At 35.2% G+C, this 15,904-nt stretch overlaps 1 long non-coding RNA gene across 1 annotated transcript in view; it reads left to right on the top strand.

The window, feature by feature from the left end:
• Positions 1 to 2,207: 2,207 nt before the first annotated feature.
• The window catches only part of LOC128181011 (uncharacterized), a 47,472-nt gene continuing 33,775 nt past the window's right edge, over positions 2,208 to 15,904 (top strand). The window contains exon 1 of the long non-coding RNA XR_008243273.1: positions 2,208 to 2,515. This is a non-coding gene — a long non-coding RNA (uncharacterized LOC128181011). The remainder of the gene's footprint in view (positions 2,516 to 15,904) is intronic.

Raw genomic sequence — 15,904 nt, 5'->3', positions numbered from 1 at the left:
TTATTATACTATATATTAATAACTTTCAACAGATGAGCAAGACAATGACTATGCTGAGAGTTACAAAGCATGAAAAAAAATTCCTGAATAATTGAATTTCCTCTTTATTTAACCGGTGATACTAATCTAGCAGTACGTTGATAGTCTCTGTGATTGGTCTGTGTGACAATTGAAGTAGGACACAAGGTGACAGATACCCAATACAACATAAATGTCACCTCCAAATTGATAGAATCGCTAAGCTTACGCGATAACCCTATTGAGTTATCAATAATAAATTCTCTTTATGAGAAATCACTCATCGTCGCCGACTGTAGAACCAGTGATACGTAACTTATCCAATACACCGTGAAATTATCCAACGAAAGACCAACGTACAGTTTGAAATTATTTATTACTCCTAGATTCCGACACGTTTAACGAAGCCTCGCTCCGCTGATTTACCGTTTAAAATTGCCAATTCTTGTGAATTAATAATCAACTTGAAGTGTGCCACTGTTTACAAAACTGGAGCGAGATTTGACATTTTAAATACATTGCCCTTCTCATTGGAATTTATGACACAACATCATCTTTTAACAATGGTAACAATCAGACATTTTCTGTGATTTATTGAGGGAGACAGAAGCCGAAGTACACCCTCTAACCAAGTCTGTGTTAAATAGGCGGCTGGTAAAACGGCTGTCACGTGTATGCAGATTATGAAATATTTATTTTTAAGATTGAAAATAGTCTGACTAGGATACAAAAAAATTAAGAAAAAAATATGTCATTCACATCATTCTGTATATTGAGGACAGGGAATTTCCAAGACAATCTATAAAAAACAGACAGAGAAAGAAAAAGGATAGATCTACTTTACTAAGAAACCAAAGAAAAACTCATCATAAATTCACAGATACCATTGTATTAAAGATTCGAGGTAGGATATTAAATTTTTTTTATTGATCCGTCCCTTCAATAATACTGTGGAATCATTAGATTTCGGGTTTGGCTCAATTTTCGTAGTATTCGTGGGTAGCCCTCTCCCACGAATTTACAACCTCAACGAAAACAAATTTAAGAAGAGAGCGTTACTGAAACTGGAAACCGACGCATCCACGAAATTACATCCCCGCGAATAGGCAAAAAACCCACACTCCACGAAAATTGGCCCCCACGAAATTAAATGATTCCACAGTAATCAAATATCTGTTTGTATCTAAGTGTTTTATACAAACTTAAGAGGGCTTCATGGTAAAGTCATTTTACAGCAAAACTAGAAATACATTTGAAAAAGAAAGACGGGTATAGTTTGAACATCTGTCATTGCATAGGAGAATGCAAAATTATTGGAAACAAGTTGTTTATGCTGTGGTAATTTACTGCAATCTTTTTCAATCATGTGAAATAATATCTTTTTGATAAATTATTTATAAATAATTGACAAAACTTAATGTATGATGATTTGCATTCTTTGGCGTACCAGATACATGAATATTGTTAAATGTGATTTGAGTGAGAAAAAAAAAACATTTTAAAGAACAGCTGTGTGTTAAGTCACAGACAACTCTAGTTAAGTTTCCGTAAAATTAAGTTCAAAACAAAGTCACTCAATATCTATTATTTATTTGTGACAAATGTGTTAATATGAGCAAGCTTTTTAGAATTGTTCATGATTTATTTAGAAGGAAACCAATGATATAACCCTTATCATGATGTGAAGTAATGGTAATTCTATCCATGCAAAGACGAAAAGACTTGTTGAGGAAATATCTCAGAGCTTGGCATCATTTTTTAAACAGATAAATGACCATATTGATATTTGGTATCAAGATTTTTAAAAAATTATAACATATTGAAGGTTATTAAGACCTGTTCAAATATTAATTTCTTGCACGTTATCTAAAGGAAGCAAAAAGAGAATAATGTTCCATGTCAATTAATCAACACATCATTTTATTTGACTTGGAAACAGAATTGGACGCACGATCCCCGGAACCTTTCAAAAACAATGATAAAAAGCAGAAACGATGATTAGTGGATTCCTTAAAATCATTATTATTTTATTAGTCTTTGTAGTTCATCACAATGATCGTTAAAAAAAAAACAAACAAACAAATAAAAAGAAAAAAGATAGGAAAAGAAAAAGACCTGCAAAAATCTCAAAAACGAAATTTCTTTTAATTTTCAAACATTGTTTATTTTATACGTCAGACGTTTATTTTAGTTCATCTTAGCTTGGAATCTTTTTCCAGACGTCATACATCTACGTAAGACATAATTGGCGGTCCCCTGTCAGTTCGCACCGGTAGACGAGTTGACCCGGCAGTGATACCGCCCGGTCTGGAATGAACCCTGCACGCGCTGATCTGCTGCAGACAAAACCTCATTAAATAAAAACGCTGCTTTTCTCCCGGAGACTGTAAATCGTCGCTCGCCCTCCCTTCCTCTTATCCTCGTCTTCGGGTCATTCCCAGAAGTCTCCGTAATGCAATACAACTATGCCTGCTACAGAACGTTATCTTTAATTAAGGTAATGCTATTTTTTATCAAATTCATACCTATTGGCTTCAATAATTAACAAAATGATATTACAATAATTGATGGGTATATTCATTCCTAGGAGTAGACATGTAGAGCTTGGCGTAACAAGACACAAGGGTGTTAGTTGTTAAATAAACTACGATCATAAAAAATAATCTAAGGCCATCCACATGCAAGGGTGTAATTACATCGGGTTCGCGATAAAATCACAAATAAAACGGCGGCCGAGCAATGATTACCATTTGTTTTAATTATTAATTGATTGCCTACTGAGAGTATTTGGAAACATTTTGTTATTTACCATATACCGTATTTTTCCTTCTTAATTTTAGGAACATTAATGACTCTGAAATTGCTACAAATGCAATGAGTCTTATCTCATGTATACATGAGGTCTCTATGGTATATTTGTTGTCTCTCTATTTTTTACATTTCATTTTTTACAACAAATGGTAATTTTCAATCATCCTTCCAATCAAGGAATCTTGATGCCAGTGTTACTAATGGTAATGAAGTATTCTCTTTCTGCATGAAAACATTTTTTTTAAATTATAATTAATAATTGAATTAAACCTATTTTATTGACAAACCCCAAAAGGATTGGGCACAAGTTCTACAACATAGATGCATGTAGTCCTCTCCTGTCCATACAACATTGATTATAAATGATAAAATGATGGAGGATACTGCAATGCAAGTTATTTCGTTATATTTGTTGCACACAACTTTAATACTGACTGCAATGCAGCATCTAAGAAACGAGTTTTGTATGAACGTTTGAAGGGGCATGGTCACGATTTTGGTCAAAAATTACTTTTTCCAATTTCAATGCTTCAGTAGGCAACCAAAATTTGAGTATCATTCGTTGAGTTATAAGCAAGTTACAGAGTTTACAATTTTTTGCCGCGTATAAAACAAAACCGTTTGTTTACATTTTTACATTGAACGTTGAAGTGAAAATTCCAGTTTTAGACCTTAAATGAATGATGGGGTCAAAATTAGGAACTATTTATTTATGCTTAAAATGAATAAGAAAATAGACATCAGCTTGAAAAAGATTTTTTACTGGTATATTGAACCTATGTAAACAAAAACAGGACACAAACCTTGTTTACATGACAAAGAATATTGTGAGCCCAGAATCTTGCTTTATCTCTTCGACTGACTCTCAAATTTCATTCGATCATTAGAAATGCATTCCTAAGGCATTGTAAATAATAAAAACAGAAAAAAATATTTAAAGAATTGACCAAAATCGTGACCATATATATATACCCCTTTATGTCCAAAGTCAGTTATTTTAATAATTTATTTCAAAACTTTATGCAAACTTGAACAACAACTGTTCAATCCAAATTCATTTATATACTTATATGTATATTTTTGAATAAAATATTTCTTAAACAAAACTTGAACAACTCATGACCTGGTTTTTGGACGTTGGTATACAAGCACAATTGATGTAGTGGTAATATGTCTTCTCTTGGTATTGGTTTGGTTCAGTATTTAACTTGGGCATATATACAAGGTACGTCAAGTGCAAAACAATTATTGTTTTATGTCATATAGATATTCTTTTTCATTAATTTCTCAAGGCATGTTCAGAAAAAATGTTAGTTGTTCTATTACCTGAAAATGAAATATGATATATTAATATTTTGAAATCAATAATTCAAATTAATGCTCGTTTGGCTCTATGACGAATTGTTTTTAAAACACTGAGTCAGTCAGCAAATAAAGAATTTGTTTGTTGGCTGAATAAAGATATGTTTTATCAGTCGATTTTTGACTGTGTTTGATTGTGTGAATAAATATTGTCTTTGAATGAAAATTAAGAATGTAAAAAAAAACCCACAAAGTTTTAAGTTCATATTCCCTTTTCATGCAGTTATGAACGAATGAAAAGTTGTATGCAAAATTTTTTATAAACAGTGTGATGTCACATCTAGCAGAAAATAATAAATTTCATTTTCTTGTTTACAAGTTTCAAACTATTTTAAGATGTGTTAAGTACTCAAAATGAAATTGATATTTGAAAGTATTTAAAAATATTTTACAAATTTTATCAAAAATAAATGTATCTTTATATTTTAATGTGCTCATTCATCAGCTTGCATTTTTTTATTAATCTATATCTAATGAAATAATCATTTGTACAGAATATTATTCTATTTAAAAAAGCATTAAGAATATGTATGGATGAAATTTGAATGATGATAAACACACACACACACACACACACACATACGCGTAAGAACCTTCAAGTTGGGTCCTCTAACGTAACACAGGCGAATGGGAACCCCCTTTTCTAGCTGGTATTTTGCAATGGTTTTTCTGCTACGTATTTATTTTACTATTACTATTGACATGTGCTATTTGAAATTTTGATTTCACAAGTATTTAATAATAAGACAAAACACCTGCAAGTGAGGATTTCCGGTTCAGATACATCCTGCCTACTAAAGACCACAAGATACACAAGATCAATTGAGGACACCTTATACACAGTGGTAACTGAGAACATTACAGGAAGGAGAGTTTCTGTGGAGTTATTTGGCCTTTTATTAGTTGTACTTTTAATAATGGCCATGTCTTATAAATGAGACAAAGTGCGAGCAACGTATCTGTCTTTGAGCAAAATAAAAAAAAAAAATTAAATGCGTTGCTTTCCGTGAAATACTAACACTTTTAAATAAAACCAATGGTTTTGTATACAGCTAGTGTATGTCAATGAAATGACTTAAGTTTCCTCGGTTTGACCTCTATTTTCGCAAAGGTGATCATAGTCAAAATGCAAAATTTTGATCTGTCATGATATCCGCGTTTTAAATATTCTATGATAAATAAAAGTAAAAACAATAGAATTTTACTGGCCTTCTAATCTTTTTACTTATGACGCATGTTTTGTCTTATTATTAAATACTTGTGAATACCTATTCTTGATAAAATCATTTCTTTCTAAATAATGATATGTAAACACCTATGTCATTTACTAAGATTGCATTGGATCATGTTTGTCGTATAAATATGACTTTATTCGTACGCACAAACTGCAATCTATCAACGTTGTTTTACAATAATATCAAATAATACTTTCATCAGTCATTATAATAAAAACAAAATAATATATAGACAGTTGATTAATACAGTGCAAGAAAAGTAACAAATACGCCGTAAATCATCTACTAATGAGTACTGTAATTACATAGTCAAACTAATACACATCAAATGAGGACTTTGATACACACTGTCAACCGAGGTCATATTGATACACATACCGTCAAATGGGGACTTTGACATACACACCGTCAACAGAGGTCATATTGATACACATACCGTCAAATGGGGACTTTGATATACACACCGTCAACAGAGGTCAAATTGATACACATACCTTCAAATGGGGACCTTGATATACACACCGTCAAATGAGGACTTTGATATACACACTGTCAACCGAGATCATATTGATACACACACCGTCAAATGGGGACTTTGATATACACACTGTCAACAGAGGTCAAATTGATACACACACCGTCAAATGGGGACTAAAACAAACGAATGCTGAACGAATGAAGAACGAACAGACTGTGAACGGTATATGAATGCTAAACGGAATTTGGTGAGCGCTTAGTGAACAATGATTATACGGAGCGTGCGAACGAAGGACAGACTCTAGCGCTTGGGACGGTGAACGTACGATAAACGCTAGATGAACGATTGATTTGGAATACATCGGGCGTTTTAATTGATTGTACATATGTTATAATAATGAAAAGATAGATAAATCCTATTTAACAGGTATGGATGGTAGTGGCCATTTTTAGTCCTTATTAATCTTCTAGGAAGAAGAGCTATGTATAAAGATATAGAAAAATATTAAAATTTTAAAGCTAAAATATATGGATTTTTTTTTACTAAATGATAAAAGTACAAATCATATCTAAAAACTAAAGGAAGATCTGACCACCCAGCCTCTACTGAAATCATATGCAAGCGTATTAGCCAGTCAACAAACGGAAACCCTCGCTCCATCCTCACCATTCAGAGTAGACACAAATAGTGCACCTCGGACTACATCAAGTCCAACCTCGTTTAACCAAAGCAATCTACCGAGTACCCTCCACATTTGCCCATTGGTGACGATAAATTAAATCGTATTAAAACTGCCGAAATGCGCAAAATCCCAAAATCCCCACGAGTAAAAGTAAACCATGCACTGATCACGGAAATCAGTTAAAAGCATCCACCCAAGACTGAAAAACACGGTACCCGAAAAACACAAACACAGCCACAGCAACATCAAGTTCGCAGTGCTCTGTCAGCTGATGTTAACCTGCATTCCGTTCATCTTAATGATAGTGTTCAATCTAGCAATAAAAACGACGTATTTAAAGGGGTCAACTACAAACGAAATGCGAGGTATTTCCTCTCCGTTATTAATAGTGAATCAACAAAAGATGGAATATTTAACTACATTGAAAGCAAATGTGTCAAAGTTACGCACATGATTCTATTCAAACCCCGATCTACCCGATCACAGCTGACCGCTAAGATCAACGTTCTACTTGGCCCGGCAGACAGAATAGAGACTTTTGGCCTTCGGGGGTAAGGTGTCGCAAGTTGCTCAGTAACCGAGACTGGGAAGCCCGTTGGAACGCGCGCGATTGTGATGATGACGAGTCAAACTCCCGGATTGAAAACCGACGTGAAATGCGCGACCGTGATTGGTCCGCCAGTCGTTACGGAAAAAACGATTATCGAGACTAACTGCTAGAAAACAATCTCCTTAGACATTTGTTATATTACAACTATGGGTAGATATTTAGTAACACTTGTGTTTCCTGCATTACTTCTTTGCCTGTATATTGTATCCTCTCATACTATGCGCATTTTGTCTTGGAATGTAAGGGGCGCTATGTCGTCTACAATATGTCTGTCAAATCTCTTAGATGACACACAATGCGATGTTGCTATTGTAACAGAACACAAGTTGAAAGACATTCAAAATGTCAAAATGTATTTTGATTCAATACACAAAAACTATTTTAGTATTGTAAAAGTGGATAACAATACTCATAGGCGCCCCCCCCCCCCCCCCACGGATTCACGGATTAGGAAATTAATGATTTTGGAAATAAAATTTCGGTAGGTAAATTATTTTTTTCGGAAGAGTATGTACTCCCCCCCCCCCCCCCCCCCCCCCCCCCCCCCCCCCCCCCACGGATTAGGATTTCCATGATTTTGGGAATTGGTTTTTTTCCTCAATATTTCTGAGGATTAGTCTAGCCCCCCCCCCCCCCCACTTTCAATTTGCTTCCGACGCCAGTGATACTGATAGCACTGCTAACAACGTTTGTTTCATTGGTAAGGAAGGTGTTGCATTTTTTATTTTAAAAAAACCCATCTCATGTATTCAGTCAAAACAACACCTTGTCATGAATCAAATCGTGTCATTGGTGTCGAGGTTAAAATCTCAGGTGGTAATTTGTATATTTTTGGTGTATATATGCCTGCTGACAACAATATTGATGCTTAATATATGTATAAGCTGAATACTGTAGAATCATTGTATAATTACTATAGTACATATGGTGATGTACTAATAGCTGGTGACTTAAATAGTAGTTGTATTAGCAGAAACCATACAAACACTATGAAAGCACAGGCCTTGACGGCCTTTATCACAAGATGTTGTATTTGTATGCCTAGTGTAGATTTTAACATCCAAGGTGAAAAACATACTTTTATTCCCAAATGTACAATGCTAGATTATATCTTGTTTAGCAAAATTTTTGTAAGTAATCTTATTAGGTACAGAATTTTCGAAGAGGGTCTGATACCAATTACATCAGATCACTTGCCAGTGCTTGCTGAATTTAGATTCTCATGTACACATCAGTTTTTGAACCGCTCGAACGCAAAATTCCCAGCTTGGCACAAAGCTTCTGCAGACGCTATTGTAGCCTACATGACAAGTATGCGCCACGTGTTAGAGAAATTACTGTCCCGTCAAGTACACACACTGGCCGACATGAACACTTTGTAGACGATCTCGTCTCAACATTCCGCATTCTGGCTACAATCCCCATACCCGTCCTGGTTGGACAAAAGATGTAAAGCATCTCCACACTAAAGAGCGAGAAATGGGCCGGATTTGGCTGGCGGAAGGTAGACCAAGGGGCATGATATTCGAATTCTACCGGAACTACAAGCGCGCAAAGAGACACTTTAGAGTTGCGCTAGACAACGAATTTAACAACTATATGAAATCCGTTTACCATGACCTTGACACACGCAGCCGAATGTGATATTAGGCTTTTCTGGAAGTTAGTAAAACGACAGAAGAATAGAACCTCTCGCACCTATTCGGAAATTCGCGACGACAATGGAAATATCTACAACGACCCTTCGGGAGCTTTATACTACAAAAATATATATTCTTTTTCGGACCACGATTCGTTTGATGACGCATTTCGGTGTCGCGTTGAAACTAAATTCTTGTAAATCGAAAAAGACTGCTCTGAGCTGAAAGGAGAACTTCCAGGCGGACCATTAACAACCGACGAACTGCTACCAATCATCCGGAACCTCAAACGAATGAAAGCACCTGGCCTAAACAAGATCACGTACGAACATATCATCTTCGGTGGAGAATTACCAACCCAGGTCGTTGTCAAACTATTTAACGAAATCGTCATCCAAGGTAGTGTGACCCAGGGAAAAAGTATATGTCGATCGGTATTCGTTTTACAAGATTTATTAAAACTCCGCAAACTTATTACACTATTCCGCGAGGTCGGGAGTCGGTGGTACGAGCGCCTTGACCGTCGCTCTCCAACTGCCGAATAATTGAAAATGGCAACCAATTACATATAGATAACAAAACATTTTTAACAAAAGATAATAATAGAAAAGTAAATATAGAATGTTACTTCAATAAACGGATTACTAAGATAAACTGTGAGTCAATTAAGGGTGTCCGGATCAAAGTCACTCAACGCCAGTGACAGGGGAAAAGGTGTCATGTCCAACGGGAACATTTCACATGGTGATAGTAGAATCCCTTTTTCTTGGAAGAAGTGCTTTATAGTCCCCTTATTCAAAGGAGCAGACAAACCAAAAACTTCATGTAATAGTTACAGACTGGTCGCTTTATTATCGTGTTTCCTCAAAATATTCGAAAGTGTTCTCAACAACAGTATAAAACAACATATTATTGACTCCAGTCTGTTTCCTTGTACGCAACAACAGGGATTCCAGGGAAAACTCGGCTGCTTAACAGCCTCCTTTAATTTACATGAAACTATTTATCATAACCTGGAACAAGGAAATCGTGTGTATGTCATCTTTCTGGACAGTACCAAAGCTTTCGATACTGTGTGGAGGCATGGGCTCCTAGTTGAGCTCTTTAACATGGGTATAAAGGGACAATTGTGGTCTATTCTACATGACTGTAATATGGACACTTGTAAATCAAACACAGTCTATATGGTTTCCAGTGCAACAAGGTGTTAGATAAGGGGGTGTTTTGACGACCTTTTTCTATCTAGTATACATTAACGACTTGACGTAGAAAGACCCTCTATGCTTTACGGATGCGAGCTTTGGAACAACTTGTCAGCGAAAGATACTCAGCAGTTACACGTATTCCAACACTCGGTGTGTAAAACGGCGCAAACAAGGTCCGATATTTGCGAAAGCCTCTTTGGTGTGTACCCCATCAGTTCTGAAATTGACAAAAGAAAGCTCATCTTCTTGGGATGACTTTGTCTTCTAAACTACGAGATTCTAGCAAACAGGATTTTCTTAACCCGCCTTTTCTCCTTCCTAGAAAACCTATCTAAATATCAACTTGGATTTATACCGACATTCTGATTTTGCTGACAGAATATAACCTCCTAGAATTTTTACAACAGTGGTTGGAAACTGGAACATTTCCCAATAAGGAAACCTGGAAAATAATCGTGAATCAAGCATTTAATCAACGTCACAGAACTCTCCGACAATCCCGCATTTCCGCTGATCCCGGATTCTCACGATTTTTAGCTATATTCCAAGACAAGGATCCAGCTAAGTTTTCAAATTGGCGTTTTCCTACAAATTGCTACGAAATCTCTCAGTGTAAATTTATCTGCAAATTAATTTCGGATCAACCTTACAAAAACCTAGATACATGTCAATTATGTGGCGCCATACTTTATGATTTCTTCACTCATGTAACATGTTCCTGTTCTGTAACCTACGCAATCCGTAATGCTTGGTGGTCAGAGATCTCGAACTTATTTAGTGTCTATCTCTGCAGCGAACTCTGTGCTCTCTCATACGATGACCTTTTTAAAGCGCTAAGCATAGCTCAGCGCTTTATTGTCGTTAGACTTCTATTTCCGGTGCAAGAAATAACTGCCCTCTATGAGCAGAAATATACATCATTTAAACTGGTAAGAGGTATAGGGAACCAGTTATCTGGGTGACGGAAATGGCCGAGTAGATACGATTGGTTTGCGGGGCTTACGTACATCAGCACGGGATGCTACGCAGTGATGAAAAAATATAGTGCGTATTCAGAAACTAAAATATAGAAAAATAAAATCGATTCTTTGCAAGAAAATGTCAAAAACTGTGATAAATTACTGTTCAAAAGGTATAATTCGTGATTTTAACATATCTTTTTTTCAGGCAAGTATCTATATACAAGTCGTGTTCAGCTTTAATTCACATCATCTTAAGAAAGTAACATATATTTAAAGAAATCTGGCCTTCGATACTTTAAATTGATATTCATTAAACATAAACCAAAATTTCAATAAGGCTCATTTCCGTCTACGCTTGCACACAATAAATTTTCTTAGAACTAAGCTAGGTTAGCGCTTTTCAGTACTTTGATTTTGATACTCCTCGGTCGCAAAACGTGTGCGCATTTAGATGAAAATTTCCAAAAACTTAATGATCATCTAGTGCTAGATTGTGCCTCGCTCTACTATCGATCCCTGTATCACAAGTCGTCCGCTGACAACGTCAGCAACTCGAACAAATCTCAGAAATACTTTCATCAGTCATTGTAATAAAAACAAAATAATATATAGACAGTTGATTAATACAGTGCAAGAAAAGTAACAAATACGCCGTAAATCATCTACTAACGAGTACTGTAATTACATAGTCAAACTAATACACATCCAATGAGGACTTTGATACACACTGTCAACAGAGGTCATATTGATACACATACCGTCAAATGGGGACTTTAATATACACACTGTCAACCGAGGTCATATTGATACACACACCGTCAAATGGGGACTTTGATATACACACCGTCAAATGAGGACTTTGATATACACACTGTCAACCGAGATCATATTGATACACACACCGTCAAATGGGGACTTTGATATACACACTGTCAACAGAGGTCAAATTGATACACACACCGTCAAATGGGGACTTTGATATACACACTGTCAACAGAGGTCAAATTGATACACACACCGTCGAATGGGGACTAAAATTAACAAATGCTTAACGAACGGAGAACGAACAGACTGTGAACGGTATCTGAACGCTAAACGGAATTTGGTGAGCGCTTAGTGAACAATGATTATACGGAGCGCGCGAACGAAGGACAGACTCTAGCGCTTGGGACGGTGACCGTACAATAAACGCTAGATGAACGACTGATTTGGAATACATCGGGCGTTTTAATTGATTGTACATATGTTATAATAATGAAAAGATAGATAAATCGCATTTAAGAGGGCTGGATGGTAGTGGCCATTTTTAGACTTTATTAATTTCCTAGGGAGAAGAGCTATGTTTAAAGATATAGAAAAATACTAGAGCAAAGCTCGTTGCAAAGCAACGAGTGGGTCTTCCGTTAATGTCGGAAGTAAACTGGAAGTTCCTGTAAGAAGCAGAGCTCTAAAACCAATAACAAGAGAACTAAAATAAAAAGATGAAAACAATCGAATAATTCCTGGTACGACATAACAAAACCCGAATGATTTTAAGTACGAATAAACAAAAACCTTTTTGATTCCAAGAACGACTTAACAAAAAAAATCCGAATGTGTTTAAGCACGACTAAACAATTATTTTTGGTACGAGTTAATTTTACTATAAACATTACGCTATTTTTTAAACCAAGGACGCGGAAACAAAATTTCTAGAAAAATCAATTTTTAGACCCCGATATCTCTGTAATGCATCGTCTGATTTTCTAACGGATTTCAGTTTTTAATCAAGCTTAATAAAAGCTGCTTTGTTGCTTTATAATAAATATCAAATTATTGGTCAGAAAAGAGTTATCATAGAAAGACTTAGTAGCCCTTGTACCCCCTAATTCGTGGGGCCAGCCCCTTTTTCTTGATATCAAATAAAAGGACTCGCTAATATAAACATATTTTGTTCTACAAGTGTTCATGAATTGTAAACTGTTCTCGAGATATCTGTACAAATGTGTTTTAAGGGCCGACCCTTTAACCCCTTACCGGGGCCACTAACAACAACATTTTTGGTTTAATATTGTTCAGAAAATTATTTTGAACAACTTTTGTTCTACGTTGCTTTTTAAAATATTTCTCCTTTTTCAGATATTAATGATCATAGTTTTGAGTTCTGGCCCCTTGAAACCCCTAATTACGTAATATTTGACTTTGGTATGGTACTGTATAGATGAACAGCTGTACACTGAAAATTTTTGCTTCTGTAATTAATAACAAAATATTGTTCAGTAAAGAGTTATTGTAAAAAGACATAAGAGCCCTTTTGGCCCCTAATTTGTGGGGCCAGCCCCTTTTTCTTGATATCAAATAAAAGGTCTCGCTAATTTAAACATTTTTTGTTCAACAAGTGTTCATAAAATGTCAACCGTTCTTGAGATATCTGTACGAATGTGTTTTAGGGGCCGACCCTTTAACTCCTAAATTGGGTCATAAAAAAAAACATTTGAAGTAGCATATTGACAAGAATACCATTTTAAGCAAATTTTGTTCTTCATTGCTTTTAAAAATATTTCTCCTTTTTCAGATATTAATGATCAAAGTTTTGAACTTCTGGCCCCTTTAAACCCCTAATTACGTAACATATGACTTAAATATGATACTGTATAGATAGACAGCTGTACAATGAACATTTTTGCTTATATAATTATTAACAAATTATTGTTCAGTAAAGAGTTATTGTAAGAAGACTTTAGAGCCCTCTTGGCCCCTAATTTGAGGGGTCAGCCCCTTTTTCTTGATATCAAAGGAAAGCTCGTGAAAATTGAAACAACTTTTGCATTACATGTTTTAACAAATTATGTGCACATCGAAAGGTATTACAGAAAATGTGCAAAAATTTCGTGGAAAAATTTGGTGCTAATTTTCAGGTTCAGGCGAGCTTCGAGGCCTTGAGCAATTTTCATAATTGGAAGCTTGGGGGTACATCTACAGACATTCATCTACAACCCCTGAAAATTTCAAGCTTCTATCTTGATTAGTTTCGGAGGAGATGCGTGGACAAAATGACCCTTAAAAATTTACAAAATCGTCTATATCTGAAACCGGAAGTGACGTCATCATGCGAAAATTTAACAATATGTAGCGACGACGATGTTCTATCACTCCTAAAAATTTCGTGCAAATCGGTTGGTTAGTTTTTGAGATATAATGCTCCAAAAAAGTCAGAAAAAGAAAAAAAAGAATAATAAGAACTAGAGCAAAGCTCGTTGCAAAGCAACGAGTGGGTCTTCCGTTAATGTCGAGAGAAAAGCTAGAAGTACCTGTAAGAAGCAGTGTTCTTAAGCCAAGAACAAGAGTAACTAAAACAATATGAAAAAAATCGAATAATTCTTGGTACGACTTAACAAAAATACGATTGATTTTTAGTACGGCTTAACAAAAACCTTTCCGATTTCAAGAATGTCTTAACAAAATAAACCCGAATGTGTTCATGTACGACTTGACACGATTATTTTTGGTACGAATTATTTTTTTAAACCAAGAACGCAGAATCAGTATTTCCGGAAAAAACAAATTTCAAACCCCAATTGTGCATGGTCCGATTTTAAAACGAATTTCAGCGTTAGATTAAGCTTAAAAAGTTCTTTGTTTTTGCTAAATGAAAAATATCAAATTATTGCTTATAAAAAAGTTATCATAAAAAGACTTACTTGCCCTTTTAGCCCCTAATTTGAGGGGCCAGCCCTTTTTTCTTTATAACAAATAAAAGGTCTCGCAAATGTAAACATTTTTTGTTCGCATGTATTCACAAATTAATAAACGTTTTCGAGATATCTGAACAGCTGTGTTTTAGGGACCGACCCTTTAACTCCTTATCGGGGCCACCAACAAAACATTTTAATTGCCATATTGTTAAGAACATTATTCTTAACATTTTGTGTTCTACATTGTTTTTCAAAATATTTCTCCTTTTTCAGATATTAATGATCAAAGTTTTGAACTTCTGGCCCCTTGAAACCCCTAATTACGTAATATATAACTTACCTATGGCACTATAAAGATAAACAGCTGTACAGTGAACATTTTGCTTTTATAATTAATAACAAATTTTTGTTCAGTAAAGAGTTATTGTAAGAAGATTTTAGAGCCCTCTTGGCCCCTAATTTGAGGGGCCAGCCCCTTTTTCTTGATATCAAATTAAAGGTCTTGCAAATATAAACATATTTAGTTCAACAAGTGTTCACAAAGTGTTAACCGTTCTCGAGATATCTGTATAAATGTGTTTAAGGGGCCGACCCTTAAAATCCTTAGTGGGGCCATCATCAAAAATTTAAGTTGGCATATTGTACAGAACATTATTTTGAGCAACTTTTGTTCTACATTGCTTTTCAAAATGTTTCTCCTTTTTCCAATAAAAATGATCAAAGTTTTGAACTTCTGGCCCCTTGAAACCCCTAATTACGTAATATATGACTAAGCTATGGTACTGTTTAGATAAACAGTTGTACGATAAACATTTTTGCTTCTATGATTGATAACAAATTGTTGTTCAGTAAAAGGTTATTGTAAGAAGACTTTAGAGCCCTCTAGGCCCCTAATTTGAGGGGCTAGCCCCTTTTCCTTTATATCAAATTAAAGGTCTTGCAAGAATAAACATCTTTTGCATTACATTATTTCACAAAATATGTATACATTAAAAGATATTTCAGAAAATGTTCAAAAATTTCACGGAAAAATTTGGTGCTTATTTTCAAGTTCAGGCGAGCTTCAAAGCCTTGCACAATTTTCATAAGTGAAGGCAATGGGGTACATCTACATACATTTGTCTACAATCCCTGAAAATTTCTAGCTTCTATCTTGATTAGTTTCGGAGGAGATGCGTGGACAAAATGACCCTGAAAATTTTACAAAATCGTCAATTTCTGAAACCG

Source organism: Crassostrea angulata, chromosome 4 (assembly GCF_025612915.1).
Source record: "Crassostrea angulata isolate pt1a10 chromosome 4, ASM2561291v2, whole genome shotgun sequence".
Classification (NCBI taxonomy): Eukaryota; Metazoa; Mollusca; class Bivalvia; order Ostreida; family Ostreidae; genus Magallana; species Magallana angulata.
Note: the sequence above shows the minus strand (reverse complement) of the source record. Positions and strands in the feature narration are given on the sequence as shown.